The following is a 19,962-nucleotide window of genomic DNA, read 5'->3' as shown; positions in this document are numbered from 1 at the left end:
ACTTTATAAATACTAACAACCAATATCCTAGGAATATGCATAAGCAATTAGTTAATAGTGAGAATTGGACCTTAAGCTACAGGGTTACCTTTTTTTTATATTATTACAAAATAAAAAAAGTTTATTTTTCATATTATATATATATATACATATTACACACACACAATAATATGATATAATATATATATATTCATTCTAAGTTCAATGGTATTAAACTAAACTAAAACTAAATTCAATGGTATAAGTCAATGAAGAAAATCACAAGATTACAATACACAGTATTTAAATTGAATATTCAGTTTGAGATTTGCTCAAAATAGTTAAGTGTCATTAAAATATTAGCGTTTTAAAAGACTACCAAGTGAGCCTTAAACGTGGCAGAGGACATGAGCATGCAGATATGCAATACAAACTAAAAATAAATAAAGAAATATCCCCAATGCATCTTACAGTTCTCATCAAAATTAAACAACCAGCTACATTTCTGTAACTATAGAACATTCTAGAACATTCCTATTAGTGCATGAATCCCTCTTACTTTACAATCCTTTATGAAGAAGCAACTTTTCACAAGCTTATCAATTGCAATAAATACAATCCTGCCCTGGTTTTTTCTTTTTTTCTCAACAGTATCCTGTTTCACTCAGAAATACATCACATTACAGGGGCAAAATAGGTTGCGAACAGCATTTCACAGCAACTTCAAGCAGGACACTCTTTTGACGTCAGCAGCTGCACCCAACAGTTGACATTAGCTGTTTGAGACCTTCAGTATACAAACATAAAACTGACATTTAAGGGCATTCATTCATACAATTCTAAACCAGTGTTCATAACACCACTATCTTTAACAACAAGAAACAACATTTCATTTGGCAATTCCATCTTTATGGAAACGATAAGACATCTTTTCAAAAGCGTGACTTTCTTGCTGCCACTGCGAACAAGTAACAGAATAAAGAAGATCCGTAGTTCTCTTATCCTGTTTAGCGTGTGTGTACTGACAGTACATCAGCTCAGAGTGACAAATGCCTGCCGCCACGCATGATGCCAGCCACCAGTGGCAGAGGGGAGCGCAGAGGAGCACGGAGATGTTTATCAGACAACAAGTCAAGCTGATCTTGCTGATCTTCAGGACATGATGTACTCTGTCATGTTTCTGTCAGCCGAAACCAGTTTTGCTAGTAAGTGACACTCTGAGTTTGACAGTCCTCATCTAATGATTTTCACCCTCTCTGACCCAAAGCTAAAACAGTTTCCAAGTTTTAAAATATTCCTCAATCTTCTTGTAGCATCTGGAACACCTCATGCGAATCCATCTGCAATGTAATGAGATCAACTTTTTAGCGTATTATTCCACTCGGATTCTAAATCTTGAAAATCGAGTTAAATGTCCTTTTAAAATCATATAACACAATCACAAATAAATATAGATCACAAGCGCAACTTTACCTTTTTAGCAAGCAATTCTAGCAAAAGCACACAAAAACGGAGTGATATCCTTACACAAGATGAGCGTGGGGCAAACAAACAAACAAAAAAAAGCCATCTTATATTTGCTCAGGAGAACAACTCCCCTCCCTTAATTCAATAAAAAGGCTTTTAGCCATCATAATGATTTACAAAGTGACGAGTCAAACAGATTTACAGCGACAGCCTGAAAGGAACCCAACACAAATACAATTACCATTCACGTGACTGCCACCGCCAACCCCCTCCACTCGCAGGGAGGCCAAGAACGGGAAACGCACTAGTACAGACGCAGGCCCCGAGCGCTCTCAATTCACCCCTTTAAAAGAAGCCACCACCAAACAGGGTGGAGAAAAAGGCTGCCATTGTGGAAGTCACTTAAAGTGACAGACACTTGGAATGGTGGTTTGCTACAAGCCAGCCGCGATCATTATTCAATATCAGATGAGCTGGCGAACCATAGCCAGAGGGCAGTGGCGTGTGGTAATTCTTTAGACACCAGCTGCAGCTAACAACACGGGGTACACCGCCTCATTATTAGGGTCAATTCTAGACAAAACACTGTTGTTCTTCTTTCTAAATAAACCATTTTTATTTTAATATAGAGACAAAAAGCACAATTGACCTTGATGGCCTGACACAAAATTGTGCTTGAATATCACAGAACACATTTTTGTCCATTTCATTCCAACAGACTATCAGAGAAAAACATTAATTTCTAACAAATAGCCTCAACAGACCATTTCTGATCACTGCAATGTGAATTTTTTTTTTTAAAAAATGTTGAGGATCAATTTTACACACAGCCACTCTATAAAAAGTAAGCAGACAGTTGAGAAATAAAATGTATTTTTTGTTATTTATAGATTTGCAGTTCTGTGGTGTGACCAATTTAGTAAAAAAAAAATATTTTCGCAAATGTAGAAAACCATACAATTGATATAATCGAGCTTATAGCCTGTTGCATTGTAAGACACTGCTTAAAAAGACTATTAGCCAAATATAATGTACAGTCAATAACGTTAAAGCTGTAGTCCGTAGTTTTTCCTCTTTGTCGCCAGACTCGCCACCTCTGTTCGAAATCTGCAATTGCAGTTATTTGCGGACTTATCAACTTTACGTGACTTGTGCCACGACATGGTGCGGAGGAATTCAATGTTTTGAGGAGTATGTGCAGCTGTTAGTTACCGTGCCGGTGTGGATACTGTCATTCAGAATCACAGATTCTACTCTTTGAAAGTATGACCGACATAAGAATGTCATCTGAACAAGTAAGATGACATCCACTTTTGTTCTGACCAACTAAGGGGGGAAAAAAAGCATTGCAATAAATCATGACGATTAAATCCAATGATCGTTTATCATATCACATCAAACCGTGCAAATTATACTTTGTTTTTAAATTGTTAATGTTTACATTAGTATTGCCTAATGTGTATTAGGGATACCTGTAGTTCAGTTTCCATTTCTGTGCAGTCTAATTTCTAATTGTCATATACCAATGAATTAATGTGGAGTAGAGGTGAATTGCTCCCTCTCATAGACAAAGAAAAACAAAGAAAACTCAGTGACTGTATGAATTAAGCGTAAGTGTGCTACTGTTACAACTAAACCATTTAAATGTCACAGGCCTACCTCCAGCAGACAAAAAGCTGAATCAAAACACAGAGTTCACACCACCTTTAAAAGCCCCTTTTAAACCTTGTTTTCGCATTGGCCGGTTGAAGTGTTTTTTTGTTTTTTGTTTTTGTAGTCTACAACAGATGAATCTCCAATTGTCACTGGTGATAGTCATGCAAACCTTTCTGGATCTGCCAACATAATGATACGTTTAATTAAATCAAGTGCAGTGAGAAATTGTTATAAATCTCCACCTCCAACATCCTCACACCCATGATAGCCTACTAGCTGCAAAGATATGCTTGAATTTCCCATCGAAATCTACCAGTACCACTGGAATTAAAAACATAATTATTAAAAGCTTACCGTTGTAAATTGAGCTACGGAAAATAGATAGGACTGCAGCTTTAACATTTAAATTTATTTAATTAAAGGCACAGTGTGTAAGTTTCACCGCTAGAGTGTGCTTATTCAGAACAACAACAAAGGCATATGATGACCCCGTGAATGAGCATGGACTCATGGGAGTTGTCGTCTTTTCACCTCCACAACAGATTGAAAGCAATCCATCAGGGCTCAGGCAGAAATCGTGTTCATGGATGAGCTAAAGTTTTATTAACATTACTGTGGTAACGCAGTGAGCCGCTACCATTTGTTTGTATTGTTCATGCATAATATACGATTCAAGTTATGATTAAAGTTATGTTTAACGTTCACCTCCTTCTACCTTGAACTTGAACTTTGTTAGTTAAGTTTGATCACTCAAATTTCACATTTAATTTAATTCTAATGACACGGCCACAAGTGCTGAATTACTACACATACAAGTTAAGAAAAGAAGAGATAAAAACAATAAGACTAACCATCTAGAGCTATATAACAATGATTTGTTTTCTGTCAGTATCCAAACAGTTGCTCACCTGGTTAATAAAATATATATTAAAGAGTGTTTCCATTGTTCCTATGTAAATAAAACCAGAAATCAAGGGCAACGGGGATATGATGCCATTGGCAAGCGATGCATGGGATGTTACACTGGTTAAAATAGCTGATTTAACCATTGCTGGAAACCTTTTGGATAATGTACACAAGTCAACAAAATACATAACATTGTTCTAGTGGTTTTGGGATATTTTAAATAAAAAACATCTTACATATTGTGCCTTTAATTAAACTAAATAAATTGTATCAATCTTAAACAAAGTATTCCCTTCCATTTTTCAATAAAAAATGAAGTGTGAAACACAAAATGGGCCAGCACGTTAAATAAATAAGCATGTACATTGCGGCTCTTTGTTAGAACAACTTGCGATCTAATTAATGATACTGCGGCACATACGCAGTGGCCCCTGTGCACATGTTCAACTGCCATTACACTTCCCACCTGCCCACTAATAAACAAGCTGCTTTGCCTTCTGCGGTTGTCGACGGCTGTGGTGTGACGCAGGTTTGAGGTTTGCGCTCTCTTCCTTGAAAACAAACCTACATAAATGTTTGTGTGGGTGTTGGCAACTATCTGGGTGGGAATTCTCTTGCAGAGGAACCCCTCAGGGCACTCCAGATTGAGTTTCCTCTGTTCCTGTGTCCCAGAATCAAAAGAATTCCAGAGAAAATTAGACAGCCATGTGCACGAAGGCAGCATTCGAGAGCAAGAATGGGGTTAAGGAACAGCAAGCCAACCTCAATAACACTCAGTAATATTGATTAGACGCTCGAGATGTCCTGAAAAAGGTGCTTTGCTTTCCTATATCTGTGATGGTGACAGGGGAAAAAAAGATCTGCATGTTATTCCCGGTCTGCTGTTTCTCGGCTGAGGGCCGCCGTGAAAATTTGAGCTGGCATGTGCCATCCGTCCCTGGTGACTACTTACTGCAGATGCGGCGCTCTCAGAGGCGTCCTCCGAGGACACGCACCCAACGTGCATCGCACCACCGGCTCAATCTAGCTAATAAAACAACAGTTCACTCTGATGCTCGACGTCTCACCCAGGGCCACGCTGCCATAGAAAACTATCAGGGAATGTAAAGGACGCCGTGCCGTCTTTAAGGCATGCCAGATTAATATGCCAGCAGTGGGTTAATGTGCAATTAAAACATTTCATGTGAACACTGTTTGCTTATGCATCAGCAACAAGCTCACTACTGAAAGAGCAGATTAACGATCTCAGCAGCCACTAATGAAACATTGAACTTGTTTAAGAAAACTACTTACTCGGAAGCTTGGTTTCAAAAACTAGCAAGCACAAAAGGAAGATGCCTTCCAAGGGAGCATTCCAATCATCATGAAAATTGAAAAGTGACCAATTGTTGTTGCGTAACTAGAACCAAATCCATTAAAAAATTGGTTGTGGGTAAGTGAAAGTTTTCAATGAAAAACTTACAGGTGCACTACGTAGTATTTTTGCAGGGAAATATCCAAAAATCACTAGGCCAGTGTTATATATTTTGTTCAGCTGAGTACTTACAATATCCCAAATGTTTCCATCTATTTGTAAATTGTGCAAAAATTGCTATTTTAACCAAGGAGCCGGGACGTCTGAGCATAGCGTCTGAGGGAGTCGCCTGTCAATTGAGTCATATCTGCGTTACCCTCGGTTTCCGGTTTTATTCTGCAGATTCTTTACTCTTAGCAGTGTGCACCAAACGTCACAGCAGCCGTTGAGCTAACGCACAGAGTAACATCATATAATTTTCAAATGTATCTAATATGATAAACAGAGCTGCGTTACCTAATATTCATGACCGGAAAAGCGTAAATAGCGCCGGCTCCCGTCATAATAAAAGTCCTTGTGTGTTTGTGTAACAATCACTCCAGCAGTCTTGCTCAGCTCCACAACACTCGGTCCTGCTCTGATTTACACTACAGTAATGTTAATAACCACATCCATGAACATGATTTCTGCCCGAGGCCTATCCCGATTATTTTCCATGGGCTGTGAGGTGAAGACAACGTCCCAAGATTCTGAGCACAAACTTGGCGTCATCAAACTACACATGTATTTTAAATAGGCGCCCTCTAGCGGACGGAAAAGGTGCAAAGTGCATCTTTAAAAAAATGGGAACTGAAAATATTGACTTTAGTTGAAATGCTAAAATGGAAATAAAAATGAAAGCTATAAAGAAAAAGATCCATATTTAAAACATTCCAAACATTAATCGCTAACCTTCGGCTAACTGTTGTATGCGTGTTCACGAGAGACTATGCGCATGACGTTGGATGCAGGCATAAGTGTAAGTTCTGGTGATGAACGCGGACGCGCAGAGGATGGAGCAAAACCAAATATGGTTTTCGCGAAAACTAAGATATTCTCACCGGAGCGTCCTACGTCATACCCTGGAAGGCCAGTCACTTTTAAACGTGCAATAAATATGGATATCTTTCTGACACAAACGCATTGCTTCGCCACTATAGAACATATTAAGATATTTTGAAAAAAAAGTGTCCTTTTTTTCCCCTTGCTAAACAACATTAACGTTCATTGTGTGGACAAAAAAAATAACACTTTTCAAAATATCATTTGTGTTCCACTTGAAAAGACACGAGGATGAGTAAATAATGAATTTTGTGTTTTATGTGAACCATCTCTTCAAGGTTACAGTTGCTTAGTCTCCAAAGTCAGCTCACTAGATTTTTTTACAGAGTTCTTGTCTAATAGATAGCAAAACATATTTGTTTCTCTCTAGCTTTTGTCTTTAAAGAAACCATATTTTAGGACACACTGAAATGGGACTGCTTTTAAATCATAACACCCAAAAGGCTTACGCTGTTTGTCAACAGTTAATTAAAAAGCACTGAGAGACAATGACAAATACTGTTTGAAGATGATCCCTGGCAAGCCCCACACAGTGTATCATTGCTGTCTCTGGAATACACGATTAGTTTAATCTCATTACAGCAATGATAAATGATCAGTGCAACAATGGCTTCTGTTTTCTCAGAAGATGCGCGCAAGAATGAGATATGAAATATCAAGGTTTAGTTCGCAATATCGCTTACTCTTATCGCTCCTCTTGTAGCTGACAACTTTATTGTGGTGGTATTCAGACGACACAACTTACAGTTACAGCATAAATAAACGTCTGACTACTTGGCGTGAAAAAAACAGCTAATTGCTTTGGAGTTCTAAGACACTAGCCCACCATTAAAACAACTCTACTTTTCCTTCTATGACAAGACTGAGCCAAAAAAACAACAACACCAGAAGTGCCATTTTACAATATTTGCACTCTGGGGTTTCTAATATTGCTCTTTATCTGAACAGCCCAGGTAGAGATATTAAAAGACATGAGCTCATAAGAGTGTGAAGCAGTCTGGTTCAGAACCGCAGGGGTGAACGAGAGGGGAGGGCACATAGTGGCCACCAAGAGTGTGGCTTATGAAACAGTCATTAAGAGCCAGGGCACACAGCACTTACCTGGGAAGTGGCGCTTGCCATTGCATGCCAATTTGAGCCTGGACATACACGCGCAGACAAACACACTTACACGGCTCTGGATTTATCATGCTCTATCTGGCGCCGAGTCTGCACTAGCACTCCATGAACGTCTCTCTGTTGCCTACAGCTGTCACCTCATGAGCTCTGCACGGAGGCTGTGATGCATGAAGTGTATTTGTGGAGCAAGAGGTGTGTTCTCAGATGGAATACATTTTCATTGTGAGATCTGCCTTGAACGGTTAATAAGCGCTAAAGAAAGCTCTGGGCCGTGAGCTTCGTGTGATTTTGACAAAGTAGAATCCAGATAATAAAAACCGAAATCAAAACGATACCTATATGATATGACAAAACAAGAAAACCGGTAAACGTATAGAGCCGTTTTAACAGCATACTATGCAAGATTAATATGACATTACACCATACCAGTGGAGTGGTGCTCTGCTGAATATATGGGCCAGATTTACTAAACAGGGCAAATTAGCAGGAGAGCATAATCCCAAAAAAGCACCAATCGAAGTGAATGATTCGGCAAGTAATCTATTATCAACGCGCAAATTAACAAACACGGACGAGTTAGCGTTGAATAATGCCCCAAATACCAGCAAATTGACTAGTAAATATTAAATCGTCTTGCACGATTCATTTAAATACTCTCACGCCATCAATTTTGTGTCTGATAGGGAACCTCCTACAAATGCATATGGAATAAGGTCAGTCGCAAAAATAACTGTGCCCACGGCTTTTCAGCACTAATTTTTCACTGTTTGTCTTTAGTAAATCCAGATAGTAGCTATTTAACAACAAAAGGGGGTTTGATTATCAATATAATCTTTCTTTTCTTATTATTTTCTATGACAAACAGTATGACTTATAATATGTCAAATAGGAACTCATAGTCTGAATCAGATTCATGAATGGGTCCCTGAATCTGTTGGAGTGGTTAATGAGTTCAATTTGATTCTCTTACTGAAATAAAACCCATACAAAATATCAGACTCAAAAGAACTGTGTTATGAAGTATAGACTGAATCAGTAAAATTATTGACTGGTTGATCACAACTCTGTGCCTAGTTACATATTCAAGCATGGAATTCAATTAAAAACTAGTGATGCACCGACATGAACATTTTGGCTGATGTCGATAACTGATAATTCTTTGTATTTTAACGCTGATAGCCGATATTTTAGCCAATAAATCTAAAATCCAAATTGTTTTATAATTTTTTAAAGCCTGATTACAAAAACAAAAGTCTCACCATTAAAAGCCATGTCCCAAGATTACTAACATGAATCAAACTATGTACAAAGTACAGTAGTCTTAGAACCAGTGTAAGTTTTAAAATACATTTTAAACTCCTATGGCCAACTTTCCTAACCAAAAAAATGGTGAACAGTGCGCATCTGAAGTGTCTCAGCTGCATAATCCACTATTTATCGGCTTTAAGATATCAGCCTAATTTAAGATAACTTCTTATTGGACCGATAACAATAACATTACAAATTAACACATACCAGAAAATATCAATATAGTGGCCAATATATTGTGCATCCCTATTAAAAACATTGGAATATATAAAGTAAATAAATAAAATAGACCTTGTCAATAGAAATCATCTTGACAGATTAGCCTAGTAATAAACCTGAAAAATTCATATCACCTCTAATATCAAAATGGGGGGAGGGGGTCTATCCAAGTATCTTCAAGCAAAGAGAGAGAAAACTGAGAAACTAAATCAAATGCATATTTACTGTTTAATATAAATTCACCTTTTTCCTGCAACACTAAGGGATTTGGTGGATCTATTATGAATTTCATTCGCCACCGTCCATTTGTCATGTTCTCCTGACATCTTATAGTTGCCTTTCATTCAGCTTTCATTTAGTCTCACCTTGTGCAAATGTCTAAGCCAAGGTTATGTGTGCGTGTCATTTGGCGCGCTCAAACTCAAATCCTACTTCCCATAAAAGGCAAATTTGTATGAGAAACAATATTTATCTTTCCTAAGAAAACCTAATTAATTTACTTTGTCAGAAAACATGTATGAATCCCCCGGGCTGTGTTGAACGTAATTGCACGTCCCTCTCAGAAACACAGCGATCACTCGCCGGGACGGAGGGAAATCTCCTGCTCCCAGACAGGGACAGACAGCTCAGACGCGGTGACATGGTCCAAGGTTTCCACATGATGGAATACATGGCAGTATTTCAATACATAAAAAGAACGCAGTCTGAATAAATGCATACATATATGAATGGCTCAAAAAAACCTAAATGCAGAATTTCAATGTGTAGAAATATCTATTAAACAGCTTTGTACAACCAGTTTCATCACTCTAATATATTCAACGACATGAAACAGAGCCCTGGCTCTCTATAGAATCTACACTTAACGCATATATTTGTTTCTCAAAGAGAGATGGATCTCTTTAAAAGAGTAGCAGGACTTAACAGTTTAGCATGGAGAACATGGCTCACTGAATGTACACTAATTTGCCTCAGTCAAAAGAAAACAGGTTGAGGACAATATGTTTGTTTTGCTTAAGCTGGATTTGCACAGCACACAGCGGCAGTCAGACTTCAAAGCACTGCGAGCTTTTATTGGCACGGGAAAACTAAGGTAATTGCTTGTGATCATGCAAAATTGTCAGTGTGGTGGAGACATTTTGTCCTATAGTGCCAAATATCAAGCCCTCGCATTGAGGAAAAAAGTAGCTGGGTGTCATTTTTTGATTCAATGTACTTGCTCTCGCCGACAGAAACGGGATACAGCCATTGTGACATCTTCTGCGTTCATTTTTCAAAGAGCGTCAAATCAAACATGCATGAGCCTGTGACACTGTGGGCCTGACAGTCCCTTTCTGAGGGGTAAAGCACTTAGAATGGCACCAGCTAGCTAATGCTTTGCACATCGCATCCCAGAGCATCCATGGTCACATTGTCAGCTCGAGAGTCGGAGGCAGCCTTCAACAAGCTTTCAACTTATACAGCCTGGAAGCAGATTCGGTCCCACGCCACGCTCTTTGCAGATGCATGTAATTAAAATCAAAAGTCCCTCTCCCTCTGCTTCACCGAGGTCACGAACCGCAAGATGAAACGGAACGACGGATCCGTAAGTCGGCAAGGAAATAAGAAGTCATGCACTCCTATTGTCTGAATAATCTGTGGTTCCAAGGCTACATTTCACGTTGGCGCATTAACCCCGATCACCACAGAAACGAAAGTGCACACACACACACACACACACACAAGTCGAGCAGGCGGTTATGCAGACGTAATGCGAACTGTTAAAAAAGGCCATCAGCGTATTAAGCGTAATAAATGATCCACAGTACAGCATGTGGAGTCAAACAAAGCCTGACTCAGGTTCAAGAGTGGGCGTGTGCGGGTGGTGGCTAGACAACTGTTCAGCTGCATGAAGAATGAACGTGGGCCTACTATTTCACAATTTCACCACAATAGTGTGCAAACAGTTAAATGTCAACCTGTCAAAACACTGATTAGTATTTTTAGCAGGTAAAGTATGCACCGTCTCTTATTCGGGCTATAAGCAAGGGGATGAAATGCAGTATGAAACACTATTAATGAAGAGTACCAAGGACATTTGAACTCATCATGTCTCATCATTCAAAATTCTAAACCAAACAAACTTTAGCTCAGTGTTTAATTTGAATTAGTTGTCTAGCAGTGGGGGAAACAAATATATTATAGCATATATTATAGTATAATAATTTGGGACCTCAAAAAAAAAAAGTTATGCTGAAATAAGTTATAAACAGAATCCTTTATGTATGGTATTGTGACCCAAGTATCATGATGATATTGTATTGCTGGATCACTCACGATTCCCACCCTTAAATCGCCCAGTGAATTAGGCAAGCTTTTGTCACACATGCCAAGAATTTGAATGTGAAAAGAGATCATCTAGACTACGCTCCTAAACTGGACAACCTTGAGCACATTTGTTAGCCTAGACACAATAGAGACACAAATGTGCATAAATATGCAGCGATGTGAGCAACAATAACTAATAAACCTGTTACTGAATAATTTGCGTGCAAAATCTGTTACTTTTTGACAATGTTAATTTGTTCAAATGACACCTCGTTATTCTCTCTATTTTGGCATGTTGAAAACAACTTTTCAACGATTTTGTGGAAGTTTAATCCCACATTAAGCTCAATTAAGCCCTTCGCAATACCTCTTTAGTCGCGTTGACAGAATGACTTGAGCTCTATCTGTGTCTTTACATGACTATGGCTAAAACCTCTGCCCTTGGTAATGATGATCCTCAACCTGGGGCCCCTGTCTGCAGAAGGAAGGAAAATAAACTCCTCTCCTGTCCTCTCCTAGACACATTCTCCATTCCTGACTCATACAAGTTAAGCCACTCATAGAGGGGACGTCACACTGGTGGGTAAATCTTCTGTGTTTTAAAATGCACCCCCAGCAGACTCATCAAATTAGACTCCAGTCTTATGTGTGGGTTCATTTTTAAACATTTCCAAACAATAATTGGCTTTAACATATGCCTCCTCCAATAATGTTAACATGAACCAACACCACAAAATGAGCCGAGAGCTAGGTACTTTCACCTTTGTTCCAGATGCAATCCACCCTGAAGTTAAGGGGGAAGTTTTTAACATTATCAGCACTCACACAAGCAATGTAAACATTGACTGTGATTGTACAGTACTAAAGAGGTGACCAAGAAATTGTCATTAAATGGCAACTTTGACTGAAGAACCATCCTACAAAACTCAAAAAGTGTCCGTTTCCAACAACTAACTACTGTTAAAACTTAGTTTTGAGAAAACAAAACCTATTTTGATCAAAACAATAACAATTTACTGTAAACTCAAATTGTTGCTAGAAAGAATTCCATCTATGCGTTAAGGCTTCTTGTAATACTATTGGCAGAAGACTCTCCTACAATAACAAAATATGTAATATTTCAAGAATCAAAAGCATCAACATGACTCTGCATAAAGCACGAGTCACGCTCAAAAAATAAATAAAACAAAAACATCAATAAATAACTCAATTGAACTTCATGTATGAAAATACAAACTTATTAACCAAAGCTGAAAGTTGTAATATTGTCTTGAGAAAAATGTTCACTTACTAAGCACCCAAGATGAAGAGAACACTTGGTGGACACTTGGCATGTGTGAACTGTATTGTATCTTAGATGACTTCTAAAAGTAATCTTGGGCTTATTACAAATTGCATGCTAAAATCATAATCGGTGGCCATTTTTAGATGACACTTTTTAGGTTAACTAATCAGATCAAATCTGGATTTTGATATAAATACAAACAAGAGCAAATAGAAACATTTCCTTTGCCAACTTATTCTTATATCTGGTTTTGCACTGATTCAACTATTCTGAGCGATGTCTGAAACTAGCACTTTATTGATTTTTAAGATAAATCACTTTTTGTATTCCTCGTTTGTAAGTCACTTTGGTAAATGAATAAAATGTACCAATTAAGAATCCTTAGATTTTTTATAAATAATAGTAAAATAGTAAGACTAGTACATTCATACATTATTTTTGAAAGCAATAATTGTATTACACAACAATATTTTTAATATATCTGCTTCAATTCCATTTTGCATATATATTTTACATTTTAGGGGCACAATCTGTAAACTACAGATCATTCAAACATTATTTAATGTGTTTTCCCTGCTAGGCAATGTAACCCATATCAAATCATGCAAACCACAAGTCAACTGTCATCTAATTATGAATATTTGAAACGAAATGGTTGCTAATTGTAAACACTTGATTTCTCTAATCTGATAACGAAATCCAGATCATATATAATCAGTAGGCACCCAGCACTTCTCGTGTCCTCAAAGTCTGTCCCAATGTTGCATTCAAGCGTTCACAGAATCCAAGATTCGAACGAAATGTTACAATGTATCAGCGACTTCGGATGCATCAACGCGGTTGTCCTTTTACTACACCACAGCATGAAACATCACATTTCAGCACATGGTTGAAAGCCTTGTTTCCCCTTACTTATCAAGCGGCTACGATATATATTTCACCTAATCAAAAAGACCCGGCGAATTTAATTTACATTTGTGCAACGAAGCCATCCAATTGTACCCATCTACGTGCCAACCAACCGTCCACCGCATGACAGTGCCCTCTTCATCCGAACAATGCAACACACCAGAGCGATACGCTGAACGGTGTGTAAACGGTGGGCTTCTCCGGTTCAGCCAAATTCCGCGTTCCTCTGAACGCACTGTCCAGGAAAATTGCTCAATAGTGCTTAGCTTCGAAAACACAAAGCCAACGTATCGCCAACGCTTCAGTTAGAGCAATTGTTTCATGTGCAGAAATACATGTGTACACATCTTAGCGATACTTTAAGTGACTCTATTGTTAGCTGAGGTTGGAGCTAGCGCGGAGGCTACGGATTCATTTCAATGCAATGCATAAAAACCTTCCCGGCGAGCAAGGTGCGAAATGATAGGAAAACACAAACACAACTTACTTTTAGGTCCAATCACAGCACGGCGCCGAATATCTCCTGGATTTGAAGTTGCGATCTGTTTTCTCCCCTCACACTTCACAAACACTGAGAGAAAAGCGCACGGCGTTTCGTTAGTGTGACTGTCTGAATCAACTAACGTAGCGCACGGCAAGTTGAAGTGTCAAATTACACGGGCTATTCTATTACCACAGAGCCATGCTTGCTGGTTGCTGACAAAATGTGTCCCAGAGTCGCGTAAAGCGCTCGCGCCTTTGGAAGACACCAAGCGGCGTGTGCAGACGAACGGACTGGATTCACACGCGAGTGCCAGGTTCTGTGCTGCTGTCGGAATACTACAGTATGTCGTTTGGCTTGCATTTATTGTAATCGAACCAAGGAGACCACAATGTTTTTTCGAGGATATTGATTGAACGTAAGAGTACAAATGTGTCAAAACCACCAGATTTAAAGTGCAATTGTTGTTATAATGTACTATTCGCGAAGAGTACATATTTTGTACATATAGTTTTATTACTATCTTGTAGGCAAGAATTACAACAAAATATGAACATTCTAATTATGAGTACAAATCATATACAAAAACCTATTTTATTTAATATAGGCTAAGGCATTTATATATATATAGCACTATGTTTAGTTTTAAGTTATGTGATTTTTTTACTACATTATTTTAAATTACATTTTATAAATATTGTTTTGTATAAACGTTTAACAAAAAAGCTACAAATAATAATGATAATCATAATACTCTATTATTAAAAAAAAAATCAATTTCCGATATTAGTATAAACAGATATTCTCATAGAAATCTCCTCCCCAAACACAAACAAACGTGCGTCCATGCGAGTCCTCTTACTTCCCGCGAATACAAGGAACAGCTCGTTCCGTATTTTGCGATTCGCCGATGGAAAGCTCTGAATAACAAAGACATGTTTGAGAGCAGCAGCGCCAGGCTTGGCTGAGTGGTGACGTCAAGGAACAATGACTCTTCCAACAGTGCCGAGACACAGCGCGCATCCCCGGCCTCCTCAGCCAATGCCGAGCGACTCGACTGACCAGGGGGAGGCCGCGCGAGCGTCTAGTAGAGCATCAGATACAGTCACTCACTGCACACGCCGCGCTGCCTCACACCACCAGAACTACATTCCAGCATGCCTGTCTGTGTGACTTATGTCCTAAAATATGGAGATATGCAAATGCCCTGCCTGGGATTTTACAGCTTGTAATTTCTTTCCTCCTGACAGTGACAGGAGCAAAGCAAAAGCACTCAACATATGACAAGAGGTATCATTGTATTTAATACAGGCAGATTTTGAGTGCTGTAAACACTATGTAATATTCCCATTTGTCTGCTACTAATTAAAATAGTTTATAAATCTGCAATGAATCCCTGAAGTGTGCAAATTAGTGTCAAGTGCAAAGAGTGCTGTTGACACAATCTGCATCACTGCCTGCAGCATTAATAGAAAACATGAACGTTTTAAAGTGAACTTATTCAAGTGTAATATAATTATTATGCCATGATGCCACGATTTCAAAAACATTTAAATTCAATATAGTAAAATTATTCATTTTAATGCAAAACAAAACAACAAATATTGAAATGTATAAAACATAATATACAGTCCGTGCCCATTATATTTGTTTATTTATTTATTTCCTCGCTCGCACACTTGTGTAAATGAAAAGCAAATTAAGAGAAACTGCTGACTTAGATGATCCTGTTCTTTCATCCATTAACATGATTACAAATCAAATTATAAACCAGATGTGAAATTTTCATTTCTTATTTTTTTGTTGTTGTACTGTAAGTCTTCTATATTTTTGCATTCTTCTGCTGTGACCTCAGAATGACGGTGCTCATGTATGATTTAACCCCTTGTGTATAACTGGTTAAACCGATGGTGTTACAACACTTCCTGTCAATTCAAAGAACTCATTGTGTTGATTATTTCTCAATAGAGCGTTAGATATTTTTTCCCTACCGTCTGTCAATTATTTCCCAGCAATCTTTGGCCAGTGATTTCAAAGAAAGTGTCTGGACGTGTCTTTGATCTTAGCATCTCCACTGCATCGCTGTCGACATTAATGCACGGGCCCTATTCTCTGAGCACTTTGTCCCAAGGACACTTGCTCCTGTACAGTTATCTAAGTTGGCAGGGATAAATCTAGCAGATGACATCATCGGTCACAGGCAGTCATTCATATTTATTTCTGTCCTGTTCTTAGAAGGAGAGTTCATGATCTGCCAAATGACAATTTAAGTGCTGCAGACAATGTCAAAGCACCCCTTTCCTCAGTTTCATTTAATTTAGCTTTCCAAATCCTGTTTTAACCACACTTCCTTTTCGATATTGACTGGCTGTTTTGAAAGTGTGTTATTGTGTTGTTTTTTTTACATGCACTTATTCGACTCGAGGCACTTCATCATGGCCTGACTTTCAAAGTGATTTAACAGATGCTGTTGAATTTGTCGATAGGATGACTGGTGCCTCAGATGGCTTTTGCAAAGATGGATACCCCCGTGTAACATCAGTATCAAAGCACGGCGTTAGCAATGGCGAGTACCTCAGTGTCTATTGTGATATACCTTTTAAGCTGCTTGTAATATCCTGTGTTCTGGGCCATTAATCATGTTTTTGTGAAGTCCTTCAAAGATGCCACGGTTCATGCGAACAAAATCACGAGCAGTCAATGAACAGCACACTTCAGTTCAAAGCTGGTTGTTGTAAGAGCTCTTAGTGTTCGCGGATAAGCCCTCAACTCTTACATTCTGAGACAATATGACCAGATGGCTGCCAAGAAGATGGATGGACTTTAGGTGGAGTGACTTTAGCTTGACTGAACCTCAGAATAATTTCATATGCACACAGATGCACAAAATCAAAATAGAATTTAAGGTCTGAGAACATGTTGTGTAAAATTCAAAACTGGAAATCTGGCTTCAATCTGGCCTTTCAATTAATGAATGTGAATTAGAGCTGAATTGGTCACACTTGAAACTTGAATTGGAATGATAAGAAGAGAAATTAACTCAATTACAATTCAAAGAAATTAATTCACACACACACACACACACACACACACACACACACACACACACACACACACACACACACACACACACACACACACACACACACACACACACACACACACACACACACATGTCGTGTTTCCATGTTTTATGGGGACTTTCCATAGGCGTAATGGATTTCATACTGTACGAACTGTACATCCTATCCCCCTACACTGCCCCTGCCCCTAAACCTACCCATCACAGGAAACATTCTGCATTTTTACTTTCTCAAAAAAACTCCTTCTGTGTGATTTATAAGTTGTTTTCCTCATGGGGACCTAAAAATGTCCCCACAAGGAAAAGGATTTCGGATATTGCCATCTTTGTGGGGACATTTTGTCCCCATAACGTAGGGATTACCAGGTCACACACACACACACACACACACACACACACACACACACACACACACACACATATATATATAAAGCTCTGAAAAAAATTAGTTAAGACCACTTAACATTGATATATATATATATATATGGGTCAATTACATGATATGCATATTTTTGTATTTATGTTGTAGATCTCTCTCAAATAATTAAATGAAAATTTCAAGTATAGGTATGTTGGTACACTTTCCATGTCAGGTGGTACAACTACAGTATATACATACAACTATGTGTACCGTCTGACATAAAAACAGTCAAAAAAGGGATTTTAACACTTTGCTATGTTATTTAAAGGGGGGGGTGGAATGCTGTTTCATGCATACTGAGCTTTTTACACTGTTAAAGACTTGGATTCCCATCCTAAACATAGACAAAGTTTCAAAAACTAATGTTGGACGTTTCATGGAGTATTTCTGTGTCAAATATACTCCTTCTGGTTTCTCAAGTTTCAGAGAGTTTTTTTTCGAGTATGGGTCAGCTTGACGTCGATAGAGCGGAAGGTCCTTGTATGGGCCGTACGGGCTCTTCTCCCGGTAGGGTGCGCGCGCGCGTGACTAGAGCGAGAGAGGAAATGCACGCCCATAAACACTTGCTCAGATGCAGACCCAGTCGTCCATGAACACTTCTGTCGCACCACGCTCCACTTTATTCCTATGGGTGACGTCGAGCGACTTCAACGCTTCAGCACAGCATTCCGGGAAGGCAGCGCTGCATTTGAACCGATTTGAACGCAGAAATGACGGGAAGCGGCACAACATCACGCTTCAGTCGCGTCGCAAAAGTGGATCTCCACGGTCACTACTGTCACAGGTCTTCACGAAATCAACAGTTACCAAAGAAGTGTGTTTTTGATGGAGCGGTGACGAAAAAGGTTCACGGTCCTGCTTTGGAAGCAGGCGGTGAGTAAAACTACTTCAAATATCTATGTTGTTGGCTATCGTCGCATGAGTAAACATCAGTAAACAACACGATCGTGTATAACGTTAGTTTATCAGTGGAGCCTGCGATCTATGGTGTGTTTAAATACATTTGTTTAGCTGACCACTAGGTGTCAGTTTGTTTATTGTAAAATCACCCAAACGTAAAGCTAGGGGACGTTCTCACAAAGCGTGCTTCTTCATTCAAATGCGCTAACAGTTACTCCATTGTTGTTCTATGTATAACGTTACACTAGTCTGACGTGCAAAACCGTTTTGCTTGCTACTTCTAATGTTTAGTCGCATACAATAGTCCATAAACCAAATCATGTCCTCATAAACTGCGAGTAAACACACACAAATGTTGACAGTCCACTAAATACAGTACATACCACAGAGACGGACGTCCTGCTGTTGTTGCTTCTCCTATTCAATTTATTTCAGCCTCCGGATCTGATTCTGGATCATTATCTGTATTAGTTGAATCTAATTGATAGCTATGGTTTATTTAGGGTAGCGTTTTCTTCTCCACGCTTGAGGACGTCACCGCTTTGTGTGCGCTCGTCATTCTTTAGCTCCGCCCACACGATACGCCTCCAGGCACTCGTTTTTTTTACGGAAAGACTCGGTACAGCCATGGGCGTCGGAACCATTGTGTGTGGGTGGGACAAGACCCACCCACTTTTTAAGACCAATGATATTGGACCCACTCACTTTTATCGTCTCTAATTCAGCACGTCTGCTTACATTGACTACCCCTTACCACTTGGCCCAATCAATCGTTTAGTAAACTGCACTTTTTCTGTCTGTACACGGAGCATAAAAAACATGCAACTTGTTCATTATCATTATCTGTGAAACTGTTGATTTCTATGGCAGTTAAATGAATATAGCCTTTTTATTAGACTATTGGTATTGACTGGTTTGAGGTCTTTTTTGGTATAGGGGGATATGGCCTAAAACGCATCATAATGCAGGAAATCACATCTATGAAATCATTTTTTTTGGGGGGGAGAACCCCTAGACCCCCACAAAACAATTTCCCCACCTATCATATTTTGCCTTAGCCGCTATACTGACCCGCCCACTTTTTATTTGCTTCCGACGCCCATGGGTACAGCCTATATTTCTTTTATAAATATAATAAAACTAAAAACTTTTCGGAGATATAAAGGATGCAATACTACTCAATAGGTACTCAAGATTGACATGAGAAGAAACTTTGACATGAGATTGACTGAAACTGAGTGTTTCACCCCCCCCCCCCCCTTTAACAACAGAAACTCTGAGTTTTATTGTGTTAAAAATACGCCTCTTCTGCTCACCAATCCTGCATTTATTTAATTAACTGTAATATTGGGAAATATTATTACAATTTTAAATAACTGTTTTCTGTTTGAATATATTTTAAAATGTAATAACATTTTGTGATGCAAAGCTGAATTTTCAGCATCATTACTCCAGTCCTCAGTGTCACATGATCCTTCAATATGCTGATTTGCAGCTTATTAACATGAATCAATGTTGGAAACAATGT

At 38.7% G+C, this 19,962-nt stretch overlaps 1 protein-coding gene across 3 annotated transcripts in view; it reads right to left on the bottom strand.

Moving 5' to 3' along the window:
- The window catches only part of zmiz1a (zinc finger, MIZ-type containing 1a), a 155,990-nt gene extending 141,685 nt beyond the window's left edge, over positions 1 to 14,305 (bottom strand). For all 3 annotated transcript variants that reach the window (XM_067420732.1, XM_067420734.1, XM_067420733.1), the window contains exon 1: positions 14,038 to 14,305. The gene's annotated coding sequence lies outside the window, so the exon portion shown is untranslated. The remainder of the gene's footprint in view (positions 1 to 14,037) is intronic.
- Between the last annotated feature and the right edge of the window lie 5,657 nt (positions 14,306 to 19,962).

This window comes from Pseudorasbora parva, chromosome 17, assembly GCF_024679245.1.
Source record: "Pseudorasbora parva isolate DD20220531a chromosome 17, ASM2467924v1, whole genome shotgun sequence".
NCBI lineage: Eukaryota > Metazoa > Chordata > Actinopteri > Cypriniformes > Gobionidae > Pseudorasbora > Pseudorasbora parva.
The sequence above is the reverse complement of the archived record's forward strand: the minus strand, read 5'-3'. Positions and strand labels throughout refer to the sequence as shown.